This window comes from Myotis myotis, unplaced genomic scaffold (assembly GCF_014108235.1).
Source record: "Myotis myotis isolate mMyoMyo1 unplaced genomic scaffold, mMyoMyo1.p scaffold_m19_p_13, whole genome shotgun sequence".
Taxonomy (NCBI): Eukaryota; Metazoa; Chordata; class Mammalia; order Chiroptera; family Vespertilionidae; genus Myotis; species Myotis myotis.
In genome coordinates this window covers 46,668,367-46,684,622 of record NW_023416317.1, presented here as the reverse complement: position 1 = coordinate 46,684,622, position 16,256 = coordinate 46,668,367, and the positions used below count along the sequence as shown (strand labels likewise).

The 16,256-nt window shown below is 43.5% G+C and overlaps 1 pseudogene; it reads right to left on the bottom strand.

The window, feature by feature from the left end:
- Positions 1-636: 636 nt before the first annotated feature.
- LOC118668617 lies at positions 637-1,493 on the bottom strand (annotated as a pseudogene).
- Between the last annotated feature and the right edge of the window lie 14,763 nt (positions 1,494-16,256).

Below are 16,256 nucleotides of genomic sequence, written 5' to 3'. Positions count from 1 at the left end.
CATTGAACGCTTCAGAAAACGTAATTACAATGATTCCAAAATGCAATTCCTGGATTAAATGAATATCCTCTATAATTATCTCCAATCAATATTTAAAAATGTATGCAGACACTAAGTCAGCTAACAAATAAAATAAGCAAAGTAACTACTGAAACTACAAATCTCAGGAAAGAGGAGCATGCATGATCAGTTAGGTCACTTTGCCAGTGTTTTTTTTAAATACATGATTCACATTGTTCCAATCAAATCTCTCTCCACTCCAAGAGTTACATTAGACTGCTGATACTAAAACTTAAAGCTATGATCTTTGTCAACTTAAAAAAATTGTCAGTTTAATACAAAGAAATTCAGAAAGAAATTTTCAGGACTCTTGATCAGAGGCTTTCGCTACTTGTCCTACACTGGTGTACACGGAGGTTCAGGGAAGGCCAAGAGGAGGGGTTCCCACTGAAGACAGGATCAAAGAAGCAAGTGAACTAGGCAGTCTATAAACTAGCTAGCCATTAAGAAGTTACCAATAAAGGACTCATGTTAGTAACTAACCATGTTTAAAAAGCCTTAGCCAATGTTACAAAAACAAAACCTTTAGAGTATTATTTATTAATGCAAACGTAATTTTTTGCTTTCTATACATAATCATCTTTGAAATGCTAAAAATGAGCTCCAACCGTGGTTCTGTTGAGAAGCTGCAGGTGTACCTGAGATGATCTACTACTGATTTACCTTCTCCAAGAATTCTCTGGAAGCAGTCAGATGCGGCCTGATCCTAGGAGAATCCGGGGTTCAATTTGCCGGGCAGACTTCTCCAGGGACTTCCACAAACTGCGATGCTTTCACCAGGAGGAGGGTCTCTCCCACGCTTCGGCCCACGGGGAGCTCATTGACACTCACATGCTTGCTGACTCCATTGGGGTCCATGACGAAGAGACCTCTCAGTGCAAGACCAGGACCTTCTCGCAGCACCGCAGTCTCGGGAGATCTGCTGAGTCCAATCTGACAAACCTGCGATGTTCATGTGGCCCAAACCGCCCTTCTTCCTCGGTGTATCGATCCAGGCGAGAATGGCTGAGGTGGGAATCCCCAGAAACAGCGACAACTTCCCAGTTCACATCATGAAACGCACTGGCTTTGCCACGGAAAGCAATCATTTCTGGGGGACACACAAAGGTGAAATCCAGAGGATGGAAGAAGAGCACCAAATATTTCCCCTGCAGTGGTTCTCAACCTTCTGGCCCTTTAAATACACTTCCTCATGTTGTGACCCAACCATAAAATTATTTTCGTTGCTACTTCATAACTGGAATGTTGCTACTGTTATGAATCGTCATGTAAATATCTGATATGCAGGATGGTCTTCGGCGACCCCTGTGAAAGGGTTGGTCCACCGCCAAAGGGGTCGCGACCCACAGGTTGAGAACCGCTGCCTTAAAGTCACCAAGGCTTCGTTCTTTAAACTCTCCATGGACAACGCTGCTGGGTGCCGGCGGGAGCATGATGAGGGGAACTGGTGCTCAAGGTCAATTTTGCTCGACTGGAAGCAGACCATGCGACATCTGTCAGCATGTTCCTCGAGAAGCACAGGCCTAAGGGCTGCAGAGGCAGAGATGCCCCAAGGAATGGCACTCACATGCCGCAACCGTGACGCAGAACAACCGTGACGCGGAACATCCGTGACGCACTGCGACCATCTTCTGTGCACGTGGCCCGGTGGGGAGCGCCCGGAAGCAGAGGGGCGGGGCCGGCGGGGCGGGGCCTGAAAGGGCGGGGCCTGAAAGGGCGGGGCCACACTGCAGGGGCGGGGCCTGAGCTGGAGCCCAGGCGGGCCCTTGTTGCCTTAACTTTCAACCATAACCAGTTGCTTCATCTGGTGAGAGTGCTCTATTAAGACCTATCGCTATAGCTATAGCTATGCACACACGCACACGAAAAACGGTGGGGCAAAAGTAGATTTTTCTTTTTCAAAGTCTCTCTTTGTTTATAAACTTTCTAACAGAAACAGCTTCTAAAAAGGAACTTATTTGTTGCCACAGAGCTCCTTTGCTCTCCGAAGTTAAAACTGCCAAGTGGGGAGGTCAAAAACTCAGAAATGGCTTTCCACTGTTACACAGAAGAGGAGACAGGTGCAGCTGTGTGCCCCTGGGTGCAGGAGCCCAGGAGTCCATAATGGATGTCAGAACTACGTGGGCAGAAGAAGAATCCTTCCCTTTATTTCCCTGGAGACGGCAGCTCAGAAGTCTGGAATTAAAGGTGACAAGCCCAGGTGTCAAATGGCAGATTAGCTTTGTTCCAGAGATCCAGCAGGACTAAGGGATTTACACAGTGACAGTTTGCAGGCAGGGGCTGGTACCAAATGCCATCTAGAGCTCTCGCTATCTTAAAAACCGACTCCTGGGAGAAACTGCAGCGGGAAGCCTGAACATCAATAATGACCACAATCATAGATTATAGTAGTCTGGGTCCTCTGTGAGCCTCTTATATTTGGAAAGTTTAGCATTCATCCAGAATCTGATCAGAAACTCCAATTCCACTGGCCTAAGACATTTTTCAAACCAGTCCTGTAATCTGGGAAGTCTATTTCCTGATTAAGGTTTTGTTTGACAGCCCTGCCTGGAGTTATTCAGTGGTTAGAAGTGTCAGCCCCCACACATAAGGGTCATGGGTTCAGTTACTGGTCAAGGGCACGTACCTGAGTAGCATGTTCAATCCCCAACCCCAATTGAGGTGTTTGGGAGGCAACCAATCAATGTGTCTCTCTTACATCTCCTCTCTCTCTCTCTCTCTCTCTCTCTCTCTCTCTCTCTCTCTCTCTCTCTCTCTCCCCTTATTCCCTTCCACTCTCTTTGGAAAAGCAATGGAAAAAAATATTCTCGGATGAGGATTAACAAAAAACAAATAAATAAAATTTTGTTTGGCCAATGCCATCCACTGCCATCTCTAGGCATGGGAAAGGCAACAGCCCTGATCAAGTGATTCATAGTCAGAAATAGGGAATTGAACCAGCAGCATAACTTGCTCCCTTGCTCCCTTGGCCAACTGTTCTACTGCTGGAGGAAACACAGACTGTCATTGCATGCAATGACAAGGGAAACCTCACATCTGCAAAGCCTTCCTGTATGGTAACCCCAGGTGACTCAGGCTCTGCTCACCTGTCTGCCCTAAGTCACCTCTGTAACTTTAGGTTAGCAACCCACCTCCCTGGATTATAATGTATGAAGTGCCGAGCAGGAGATAGATACCTGGTTCCCTATAAGGGCCCAGCCACCTCCACATTTCCATAATTCTACATTTTATTGACGTATCTCCACCTCCACTCCTTAAGCTCCTCCCCCTCAAAGTATTCTATTCTCTCTTCTAGGAATGCAAACCTGCTCCTTTAAGAAATATAGCATAGGAGAAGACCCACACCCAAATCTGGTTTACTTCTAACCATTGGCAAAGTTAATATGAGAAACAGTCCATGGCAGCAAATTAGGCCACTACTTAATGGCCTGGAATTCCAATTAAAGGAAGGAGCTTTATAAGGCTGCCTGTAAAGCAGTGGGGAGGAGTGTCTGACCTAATCATGGACCCCAGAAAGGCCACCTTAAGAGAGAGGGAAAGCAATTGCCCATCAGATTTGCCGTGGGCGAAAAGGAAGCCATAAACTACTGGGAGGTGGAGGCTCGTTAAAATGGTAATGCTCCTGTCTCCACCAGGAAAGCACTCCCTGGACACCTCCAGAAATGAAATGAAATTTGGAACAATAAAAAAACCAAGCATTTCCTCCCCTCATCCCATCTAATTATTATCATCTGATTTAATGATATGCAATGGGACCCATTAAACCTGGACTCATCTCTCCTGAGTGTGTGTCATAGTTTAAAGACACCTGCAGAAAAACAAGAGACCTAGAATCTCAATTATATAGGCTATTAGATAGGCATGTCAGGAGTAGTCAACAGATCTTATTCCCACTGACCCTGTCTCAGATTTTATTGGGAACTTCCTGAAACACTAACCACCTGGAGAAAACCACACAAAGTGAAGTTGAGGAAAGAGGGGAGGAGGGATACAATCTGTAGTCAGGAAAGGAGGACAGGGCATGGAATCAGGACTAAGAATAAAGCATAGAATTAGGCAATAAACATAAATCAGAGAACTTGCAATATCTAAATTCATCATCCTTTCCCCAGTGACCCATCACCTAATCAATATCCAAAGCCAGAACTGGGTAGTTATCCTTGACTTCAAATCCATCACTTTCAGTCATCAAGTATTTACTGATCACCTGTTCTGTGCCAGGCACTGTGCTGAGCACTGAAGACACAGAGTGAATGCTCCCATCTGTTCAGTCCACAGGTCCCCTGGATATCTGTCTCTGTGCTGACTAGAATCAGATTCTTAGGTAAGAAATTGCAGGTCAAAATTTCCTTAGGGAACACTCTCAGGAGATCCACCTGAACGGAGGGAGGATGACAGGATTGGACAGAGAGGCTCTCCCACGTTACAGTTACAGCTGACACATCAGCTGATTCTACACAGAGCTCTGGAGATCAAATAGCCCCTTCAATGTTGTCCCACAGTGAGGTCTTCATATACCCACATGAGACAGTTATTAGCCACGAGTGAATCCCTAGGAAGGGGTGTAACCCTAGACAAAGCGTGAGGGTGATTCCCAGAGGACTCGGCTAAGCCATGAACACCAGAATTTCCCAGCAGCTCCAGCGGCCTAGAGAGGGGATCCAAGTGGAGCACCACAGTGTCTACAGCAAGATCCCCCATCCATCCCTGCCAAACTGATTGTAGTCAACGTTGCTGTTTAGGACGTCTTGTCTCAGACTCTTTCCTGCCTTCAGTCTGGTCCCTTCCCCTACTGATCTTTCAGTTTGTCATTTGAAGTATCCTAAATACCTGAATTATCTTTGAAATAACACCGGGATTCCCAGCTGAAGACTTAATGTAGGATTTCAAAATCTCTACTAAAATATTTTTTCTCGTTTCATTTCAATTATGTTTAAATTTTTTAATATAATTATATTTTGGCTCACCTGTATTTTCACTTTAAAACCAAGTTCCATCCTGACATTTTAATGCCCACATTTGTATTCACTACCTACATGGGCTCCAGGTAGTACTATTTTAATTTCCCAAGGCAGTATCATTGTCACATTGAGAGTGGCAATTTTGCTTCCCAAAACAACTTGATCTGACACATTGAATTCATTTTTTTTATGTTCAGTTTAGTTTGCAGTTTTATTTGAATATAATTTATACATTTTCTTTGGTTTCATAGTTGCATAAGACATATATATAATGGTTTTATAGTTGTATATACTTAGGTAAAATTACAATGAAATCATTAAAGTTAACACTGGGAGATTTTGAGAACTTCTCACCAAAAGATAAAGTTGGACTTGTCTTAAATCACTGAAGTGCATGTCCGCTGTGGGCTCTCATGGTCTGGTCCCAGTTTACCCATCCAACCCCCTCCTCACACTGCTTCCAGCAGACAGAAGGGTACGAATGTTGTTATGTTATACTTAAGTGAATTGTAGCCACTTTTGCCTCCCAGTGGGAAAGAGCTCTGTATTATTTGTAAAATAAGGAACTAGGCATTTGCTCTATGCCATCTTGCTAACAAATGCTACTAGTAAGACTAGAAAGAAAATGAAAAGGTTGAAATTTCAAAGCACCTCTACATCTTCACTTCAATGCTAGGTAAGCTGATCCATCAACCTCTCTTCTGTTGACCCTTCAGGCATGAGTCAGCCACCAGTCCACAGGGGCCCCTAAACTCCAGGGAACACATATCAAGGCTCCAAGGAGTGTCCTTAAATTACCTGTCACTGGACATAACCATCTTCTCCCTTTTCCCCAGGGGGATGTAGTAGAAAAATGTCACATCACTCTATCACATTTCTTCCAAGATATTCTTTCACTCTGTCTTTTCCAAACTCAATCAGGTTTCATCCTCAAACTGAGGGTGGATTAAGGATCATAACACTGGTTCCCAATTTCCTCCTTCACAACCCAGCATAGATGGTCTAGCACCTCCTTTTAGAAAGTAGCTGTAGCGTCTATTATTTTGTGATGAGATTTTGCAGCCTCTACTGAAACTAAGATAGAAAGAGTTCTATTTTAACACTCTGTTAACCAAAGTGTAAATTCTATAAAACCTGGGTATAAATTGAGTAACAGAAGCCTGTTCTCTATAATTAAATAGCAGATTTTTTTAAGAAAGCTTAAGATCCCTTTCTTTAACTCAAGATGAGAATTCTGTTTCTATGAGGACATAAGACCCTGCCATGAACAGGCAGCATAAGGACTCCATCAGATCATCTGGAAAAAGAAAATTATACTAGAATGATGTGCAGTGAGAGAAGGAAAGGGGATCATTTGAGCAGAAGGTAATTTCCTGGTGGGCTGAGAAGGAGATGACAAATACAGCATACAAGCAAGAAGAACTCAACATACAAGTAGCACTTCCACACACAAAATGGCTTCTCATGATGCCCAAAACCGAGTAGAACGGGATTCATGGCTTGGTTTGGGAGCAAAATAGGCTTGGAGAAGTATGTGCACAACAACCCTAAAGAAACAAGTCTGAACAACAGATGTTTCTCTGCATAATAAATAAAGAAATTGAACTTTACACGATCTTTAACGCACAACTACACCCACTGGGATAAGCAAGACCCCTGACTTTCCTGAAATACTCATCTGAGCGGTAAACATGTTCATTAATGAAAACGTTTCACAGTTCCTAGGGAGCATTCATGTGCTGTTCTTTTTTTGTTGTGGGTTTTTGGGGTTTTTTTTGGTGGGAGGGGTGGGGCGGGCGGTGGTGACACACATTTCTGTGTAGTCAGTGTCTAACTTCCAGGGGTTTGCAACAGAAGCAAAGGACATTTAACTCTATTTTTCTAATTGATGTTTTTGTTCTGTTGATGTTACAATGAACTGTTTGCTTTCAGTGGAAGACACATCTGCTCCCCCATTGCTTTGTGTTTCCAAGAAGAAAGAAGAGTCTCACTGAGTGTGGGCCCTTAATCAAAGAATCCAATAAGCTAGAAAAAATCTGAGAGTTGCAACCCAATTTCCATCATTTTGTAGTTACATCATCACATCATCATTTTGTAAGTCATAGGGCAAGTGACATATCCAGAAATAATACATATTTTCTTGAAAAGTATTTTCTGAAAAGAGGGGCATGCTTCAAATGGAGCCTCCATCTCTACATGTACTTCCATGATGGTGAAGAGGAAGGAAGATGGAAAGTCATATACACCAGTGACACATGTCACCTCACTTTTCATTGGACAAAACAAGTCACATGGCTATGCCCACTTCAAAGAGAGTGGGAAAGTTCAGTTTTGCCCTGTGCCCATCTTTATGGATCCTCTGCAATGAAGAGGATGTTGAATTTCACCTTATTATTTCTGTGTGTGGTAGCAAATGCTACTGGCAAGAGGGTTCAAGGTCTTTTCCAGCCTTGAACCAATAGTCTCTCCTTATCTGAAGTCCTCCACTCAGTTCCTTAGCCCAATTCAAATCCATTCATCAAAACATCTTTCCTTTTTTTATTTTTTATTTATTTATTTTTTTATTGCTTAAAGTATTACAAAGGGTATTACATATGTGTCCTTTTTTTCCCCCCGCCCTTGACAGTCCCCTAGCCTCCTTGCTACACTCACCCCTAAGTGATTTCTCAAACCTCTAAACCAGGTGAATAGGATGTGGGCACTTCCATCGGGGAGTTTCTGTGGCTACCTCATTTTGATGTGTTTTCCCCATTGCCCAGTTAGACAGCAGGCCCCTTGAGTGCAAGATTCCTTCTTATGCCTGAGAAAGCCATCCAGGAAATAGAGATAGTGGGTCACAGTGTGGGAGGCCCACGGGAGGTATAGCTTCACATTTAATGCAGACAACCATAGTTTTTAGACCAAAGTTTCAATCAAGTATATTATGCACAAAATGAATAATCATCAAGACCAGACAGGTTGTAATTGTCCTCAAGCATACATTTAAACTGAACTTTAGAGCCACATGGAATAAACTCCAGTCCCTTCACTATGAGAACAAATACCCTCCATTAAAAGATCTTTGGATCAGTGTGAGAAGAACCTGGTGAAGTTGGGTTTCTTAAAAGCAGAGGCTGAGACAAGGATTTGTGTCTAAGTGATTTATTGAGGGAGTGCTCTCTGAAGAGATCTGAAGGGGAGTAAGAGAGCAAGACAGAGATGAGGCAGAAACTAAGCAAGAATGAGACTTCCAGGGGTGTGTAGCCCGAACTCAGTCCCACACAGAGCTCTAGAACAGGAATTGTACCTGGAGTCCATCCTACCTTAAGACAAGAAAGCGCGGTTTTGTAAACTGCCACCCAAACCCTACCAGTCCTTATTGCATGCTGCTCCCGCACAAGGGAGGGACCCAAGAGCAATGCTCAGGAGAAGACTGCCACTGGGAGCCATTAGCAGAAGCCCCACAGCAGCTGGAAATCGGTGAACCAACCTCGTAAAATGGAACCCAGGGAACCATCATTGTCTGCTGTGTCCTGAACACCAGACTAGGCCTTAACATCATCCTTCACCCCCAAAGGTACACCAGGATGAGCAAGGGACCCAACGTGACTTAAGCATGCAACCGCTTCGCTTCCCTATAAAGAGATCCTCAATAAGTAGGTTTGTTATTAAGAGAGTCACCAATTTGACATCACTGTATCAGCTGGACTCTCCTCTCTGATCTTCTTCATAGGACTACACCTGGCTAAGGTCATTCTGACCCTGATATTCCACCCTCGTTGCAAGGATGACAACAGAGAGCTATAGGTGGGAAAGTCAGTGAAAAGTGGAATAAATTTTGCCTTTGGTCAGCCACAAAGGATTAGCTTCCATTGCAGGGCTGTGGTGAGGGATGATATTTTGAGAGAATGCCTTGAATTGATACCTCAAAGGGCTTCTTTCAAAGGGATGATTTATACATCACAAGACAAAGAGGATTTATTTTAAAGAAAATGGATTCTTTTCTCGAACTGTTTTGAGGAAGATGGATAGCTTCCTGTAAACTGCAGTTCCGTGTCTGTGAGCTGAGTGTTTCCAGAAAATTACTAAGGTAATGCTGCCTCTGGGACCCACTACATTGTCCATGACACCACCGACACTCTGTGTGTGTGTGTGTGTGTAAAAGAGGCTACGGAGACAGTTACCTAACCAGACTGCCTCCTACTAGGCAACCCTCCAGAGAAAAATCCATATTATCCAAACTATACATGCATAGGAGTTAATGATGATAATGATGAAGGGAAATTTTAGCTTATTGAGCAGGAAGAGCAGTTGTTGTTTACATATTTGCCCACCCAGTTCCTCCAGCAAAAGTACTGCTCTTCTCTACTAAGAAGCTCATCATAAGTGTCATTCTCCATATTTTAACTAGCTCTGATGGATTCCTACATAATGTACATGTGATGAAGAAAATCCAACAGAGCCTAAGATTTGTCAAAATGTGAGTAAAGGCCCTCGCTGGTTTTGCTCAGTGGATAGAGCATCAGCCCATAGACTGAAGCGTCCTGGGTTCAATTCTAGTCAGGGGCACGTACCTCAGTTGCAGGCTCGAACCCCAGCCCTGGTCAGGAGGCATGCAGGAGGTGACCGATCACTGTTTCTTTCTCTCTGTCTCTCCCTCTCCTTCCCACTCTCTCTAAAAAGGCAATAGAAAAAAATATCCTCATGTGAGGATTAACAAAAAATTAAATAAATAAAAATTTTTTTAAATGTAAGTAAAGGTTTATCGTTGTTTATAGGGCCTCATTCCCTGATCACTGGCGGTATCAGGAAGAGACAAATGAGATCCTAATGTTAATGAAAACGTTTCCCTGAGAAATAAGAACAACTTCCATTGAGCAATCATCTGCGGGGTCCCAACGCTTTGGCCTGAGCCTTGAGAAACCAAGAACTACAACACCCTTTCATTGAGAAACCAACTACTGAGCCCTCAATTTCATTTCATTCTTACAGTGACATTCACCCAGTGTTGTGCCAGTAAGCCAGGTCAAGGGAAGAGACAAAGAAAGCACTCTGGCTTGTAGTGTTGGCTGATTTCTGGGGTACACATGCTCTCATTATGGCCAAGCACAAACTACCAACATGATGTCACCAACAAGGACTGAGAAGAGATGCATGTGATCCGTTCAGGAGTCAGAACAAGTGCCGGGAGCCAGTCCATCTTTGCTGTTTCAAGGGACCTGGCATATATGGCATACTGTTCTTAATATGTTTGCTCACCTTCTTGGCACTATGTGTTTTAACCAAGGTCTCCTCTCTGAGAAAGGTTGTTTCCCCAGGTAGGGATTTTCCCCTGAAGTTAGGGAGGGAATAAAACCCCTTAACTAAGTGCCAGGCGGGTAATCAATCACTTTAACTACAAACAATCATGCTTAAGCTACATAATCTTTACTCCCTGGAATGGAGATAAGAAACGCCCTAACCTTTGGAATAGAGATTGATAGGATTGAAATCAACTGGTATAAATACAGATGTAACAAGACAACAGGACATAGAACCTAGTCAGCACCTAGACACAGAACCTAGATACAGAACCTACACAGAACCTAGAGACAGAAGAACTTCGCTGGAGAGAACATGGCAAAAGATCCTGGACAGAAACTGGACACAGAAACCTAGAGACAGAACCTGGCTACAGAACCTGGATAGAACATGGCAAGAGAACCTGACTAGAACCTGGTGACTCAACCTGGCTGGAGAACCTGGACAGAACCTGGCTGGAGAACCTAGCAAGGGAACATGGCTACAGAACCTGGCTGGAGATCCTGCCCAGAACTTCGCTAAAGATCCTGAACAGAACTTGGCTGGAGATCCTGGCTAGAGATCCTGGCTAGGCTGCTGATCAACTGAACGCTGTCTCCGTGTCATTCCTTCTTCGCCGACTCTGTCCACACCTTTGGGGACCCCTGGACCTGCTGGGGTTGGACCCCGGCAAACAAGATGGCTCTGGATGAGCATAATCAGAGGCACAAAAAGATGGGAGGTTGAACTGACCAGCTGTGTAAAAACATCTATTCCTGCCTTCGTATCTTCCACCCGCAGATATGTAGATCCCCAAAAGAAAACACTTTCAAGTCACTTTTCCTGAGTGAGTGCAGAAAGTCATATCACTGCCGGTGTGAGGATTTGTTAAGTACATTGAATACACTGAGCCCATCTTTGTCTCACATAGGAATAAAGCTCCTTAAAAACTAGGTCTATGTGTTATTCAATTCTGTGTGACTCCTATGCCTAGCACAGTACTTTTCCCATGGTCCAGGGATTTCCCTAAAATATCCTTGCTCTGTCCTCTCAATTATTTAGTTCCCTAATCCATTTGCTTGGGTCCTTGAGCCATCATTGTCAATCCACTCTGTATGCGTGAATACTATTCATTTGAGTCATGTTTTTGTTTTGCTGAATCTTGGGGGGTGTGTGTGTGTGTGTGTGTGTGTGTGTGTGTTTTCCAAGAGAAGTCAGAGCCTCACTTCCTTCTGGATCCCACTCACCATCTTTTTTTTAAATATATATTTTATTGATTTTTTACAGAGAGGAAGGGAGAGAGATAGAGAGTTAGAAACATCGATGAGAGGGAAACATCTATCAGCCGCCTCCTGCACACCCCCTACTGGGGATGTGCCCACAATCAAGGTACATGCCCTTGACCGGAATTGAACCTGGGACTTTTCAGTTCACAGGCCAACTCTCTATCCACTGAGCCAAACTGGTTATGGCCGCACTCACCATCTTTAAGCAAACACAACCAGGAATCCATTTTTACCATAATGAATTCCAATAGTTCTGCAGTGACAATGGGTCTTTTAAGCTCCGTGATTATTCCCACAGCTCCAATTGATTCTTTCCTATCTTTTACAGGAAAGTCTAGATGACTTCCCCCAGGACAGATTTTTCTCACTTCTGCGATATGCTCTTACTGTCTTTATTGCTTATTTATAACCTTCTGTTGCTTTCCTAGCAGATGAGCAACAGAATGACTGTGGAAGATCTTCTGGCCATGAAATATCTTAAAACATATTCAAAGGGATCTGAGAATTATGACTTGAAGGAGAGATTATGACAGTTACAGTGAGAAACTAATTGAAGAGGGCAACCTCACTTACTAAGTTAGGCAAATGTTACTGGACTAATCCCAGTTTAGGAATAATTCTATCCCCATCCCCTAACACCAAATGAGTACTTACTATGGCTGGGCATCCCACTCTGTATTTTATGCGCACTACCTCATTCTAGCCTCACAAAATCTAAATTTAAAAACGTTCATTAATATATCAATTCTACAAATAAGGAAACTAAAGTTTTAATAGGCAAAATAATTTGCATTATCATACAGCTAGTAAAGTAAATGAAGGATCTAGGATTCAAATCTAGATCAATCTGACTCCAAAACTCAAGCCCAATGCCTTTATGTACCCTCTTTAACCAAAACCCTTTTATAATAATATTCAGGAATCTCATGGAAACCTGTTTAACATTGTAGTTATTAAACTACAAGTCTCTCACTTGTAGAGAAAACAAATTATCTGTCTTTAGTTTATTATGTTCAAGTCTACAAAGCAATTTTAGGGGCCTGGAAATGAATTATAGGCTGCCCTCAGAAGAGAGTGATTGAGTTATGAAATGTGAAAGCTCCATTTGATGTATTGAAACTAATGCAAAGATCTAACAGAGGACACTTTAGCAGCATAAGCCAAAAAAATCTTTTCATTACTTTTTTAAATGCCCCTTCCAAAAAAAACTATAGGTTTGTGATTCAGACCAAAAGAAATGCTATATGACAAATATCATGAGTTTTTCTCCAGGCAATGTAAAGTCCTAAGGCAAAAACAACAACAACTTTCTGCCACATACACAATATTTTTTATTCATCTGAGAGAAGGCAAGTTTGGGCCAGGAGGCACTGGTCCCTCCTCCACCAGGAATTCCAAAGGACAAAAATAAGAGGGTAACGACAGAGTCACAGACAGCATTAAAATCAAAGGTAGGTCACAATCGACCTGCTGGGAAATCTTTGCATCAAGCTGTCATCAGGGGCATGGAAATGAAGGCACAATAGCAGCTTCACGCTTATCTTTTCTGTCTCTCTCCACACCAAAAGTTTCATTGGAAATGGTAGTAAATGTAGGACAAATGTCTCCTTGCCCACCTTGCAATAAAGTTTCTGCTTTGTAATAAAGTTCCTCAGGTGTTCTTTATGAAAAATTTCCTTTTTTCTGTTGCTTTTATTTTGTCTTCATACTCTCAGTGGTGACATGTTATGAAAGGGCTGGTTGCACTGCTAATAAAAGCATTGCTTCTCCCGTGTTTGAGTGACTGCCGTTGTCTCCAGGCTGCTGGTGGGTTAATGCAGTGCAGTTCCCACACAGCCTTGAAAAACAACAATAATGTGATTTAGGTCTAGTGTCATTAAACTTGATTAGCTGAGTGAGCTCATGAAAATCCATAATTAACTAGCAAAACAAGAAGACAGATGTTTTTGCCAGGAAATCAAGAGAACCTGGTCTTCTGTTTGACTACTTTTCTTCCTACCCAAGTCCCTAAGCAAATGCACACCTCTCGCCCTATTCATAGTCAACTGAAACAATATCCCCAAATAAGACTCATCTCTAATTATCTCCACTTTTAATAAGGAGGTGGGTGAAAAGGGACTACCATTCCTTCGGATATATTGAAGCTCATCATGACAATTTGGTAAATGCCCTAAAATATATTACTATCAGCCCAACCCAGAAAAGCTTCTCACTCCCATTCCGAAGTTCCCAGCACCAGGTAGTTCTCCATGGGGGAGGCGGGGGTAGGAGGTGATTTTGACCCCATGGGAAACACTTGACAATGTTTGGAGACATTTTGAGTTGTTACAACTGGAGAGTGTGCTTCTGGCATCAAGTGGGTAGAGGCCAGGGATGCTGCTTACCATCCTACAATACCCAGGACAGCTCCCCACAACAAAGAATCTGACCCCAAATGTACACAGTGCTGATGTTGAGAAAGCCCACCTGTGCTCCAGGTAAGCTCAGAGTGGGTACATCTCTGATGCAGACTAGCTAAGCCCTCTCGCTGGAGATTCAGCTTCTCAAATCCCCGGGTCAGCCCTGAGCTGTGCCTGTTGGTAGACAAGAAGCGCAAGTAACCAGCCTGCAGTGGCCCAACAGAAGTGCACACAGGCCCTGAAAGGGGCCAATGTAGCTCAAGAAAACATGCCGAACATGAGGACCACTCCTTATACTGCTATTTGTTACAGAGGCTGTGACCTCTCATGTTACACTCTGCTCAACTCCTCCCTTCTCATTTTCAGCTCAGGCCCTTAAAGAGCAGGGCAAGGTCAAGAAAACACAGACTGGGTTCCACTCGTGGGTTTTCTACAACTTGATGCAAGTAAACTTGAAACCTTGGTTTCCCTGGGCACCAAGATGAGGTTGCTTATAATCTTTCTGTCTCACAGGGAGGATTCAGAGATGTGAAGAGAGACTTTCCAGAACCTCATATTAATATATTAGGTTGACCACATGAGATGGCCGTGTTTATAGGACAAAGTTGGTTGACTAGTGGCATTTTCATTCAGTGCAACCTGGTTATGTCAGTCAGGGTTCTCCAGAACAGATCCTATAGGAGATCGATGGAAAGAGATTTATTATGAGGGATTGGCTTACATGATTATGGAGGCTGAAAAGTCCCAGGAACTGCCACAGGAGCTAGAGGCCCCAGAAAGCCAGTGATTTAGCTCCAGTCCAAGCACAAAAGCCTAAGGAACAGGTGACCCGATGATGTAATCCCAGTCCTAGTCCAAAGGCCTGAGAATCAGGAACTTTGATGTCCAAGGAGAAGATACATGCCCCAGCTCCAGCAGAGTGAGTCAGTCTGCCCTACCCCACTTTTTTGTTCTATTCTGACCATCTAAGGATTGGATGATGCCAGCCCACCTCAGTGAGGGTGATAGACCTTTACTCAGTCTACCCATTCAAAGGCTAATCTCTACCAGAAATACCCTCACAGACACACCCAGAAATAAGGTTTACCAGCTATGTAAACCCATTAAGTTGACACATAACCATCACATTAATACTACAGATATTTGGGGAAATATAATGGGCCTTCATGTTTCCGTAAACACTCTATTCTATCTCATCTGAATTCTAACCCTCCATGTGAGAGAGAGATTAATGTCAATTAATGTTCCTATTTTATAAAACGGGGAAACTGAGGCTGGAGGAGGTTCAATAACTAGTCCGATACAGCCCAGTTAACAGGTAGTAGAACTACGACTCAAACACAGAAGTTAAGACTTCAAATCCTACATGTTTCCCACCAGCTGCTTAGCCCTAAGCAAGTATGACATGCTGCCGTCCACTACTTGATGAGACCATCACACCCTGTGCAAGAAAAAAATTTAACTGTGGCTGGGATTAAAGTCCATAAAGACTTGGCTTTACTCTCAACTAAGAACTCTTGCCAAGAGGAAAGGCAGGTCCAGTCCAGGCTCACACAAGAGCTGCGTTAATTCAGACAAAAAGGGAGCCTCGGTGTGTAAGAAAAGACCTCCGTGGATGTCAACGGCATCCTCACTTCCTCGAGCCCTCAGGCCTAACTCACTCCTGTCTCCGGCCTCTCCAGCCCACAGACACACAAATGTGTTCTTAATGAGCTTGGTGTCCTGGGAGTCGGGCTTGGATTCTGATCAATGTGAGCAATATTTAGCCATCCCCCAGCCCTGCCAGGCGCCCTCACCCACTCAGCAGTTCTGCAGTGTTATTTTTAGTGTGTGACGTTTAATAGCGATCCCTGGAGTGGTGTGGCGAGAGGAAAGTCACTGGAGGAGGGCTGCTAAATTCCTAGCCTGCAGCTACAGGGCTTCAGGAAGGAGAGCTTCGGGAACCGTGCCCCATCGGTTCACATCTTCACTGAGGACTACTGCTGAAGGCTTGTCTGGGTGGGAGGAAGGGAGACCAGCACAATTCCCTTACTGCCTCAGGGACAAAATAAAGAGCATAGATGACAAAATAAGATAAAAATAATGATCGTATTTGGAGAGGAGACTAGGCCAGAAAGTTTAGGTTACATTAACATATATGTTAGGAAATAACAATCACTCACTCTTAACTGATGTCAAACTTTGTTTCATATTTAAATAACCTCTACTCTAACATTCCCTGTGAAAAGCTGTCGGTGTAATTAGAGCTGTAACAAAGGACATCCAGACTTACCCAGGGAAGAAAATTATGA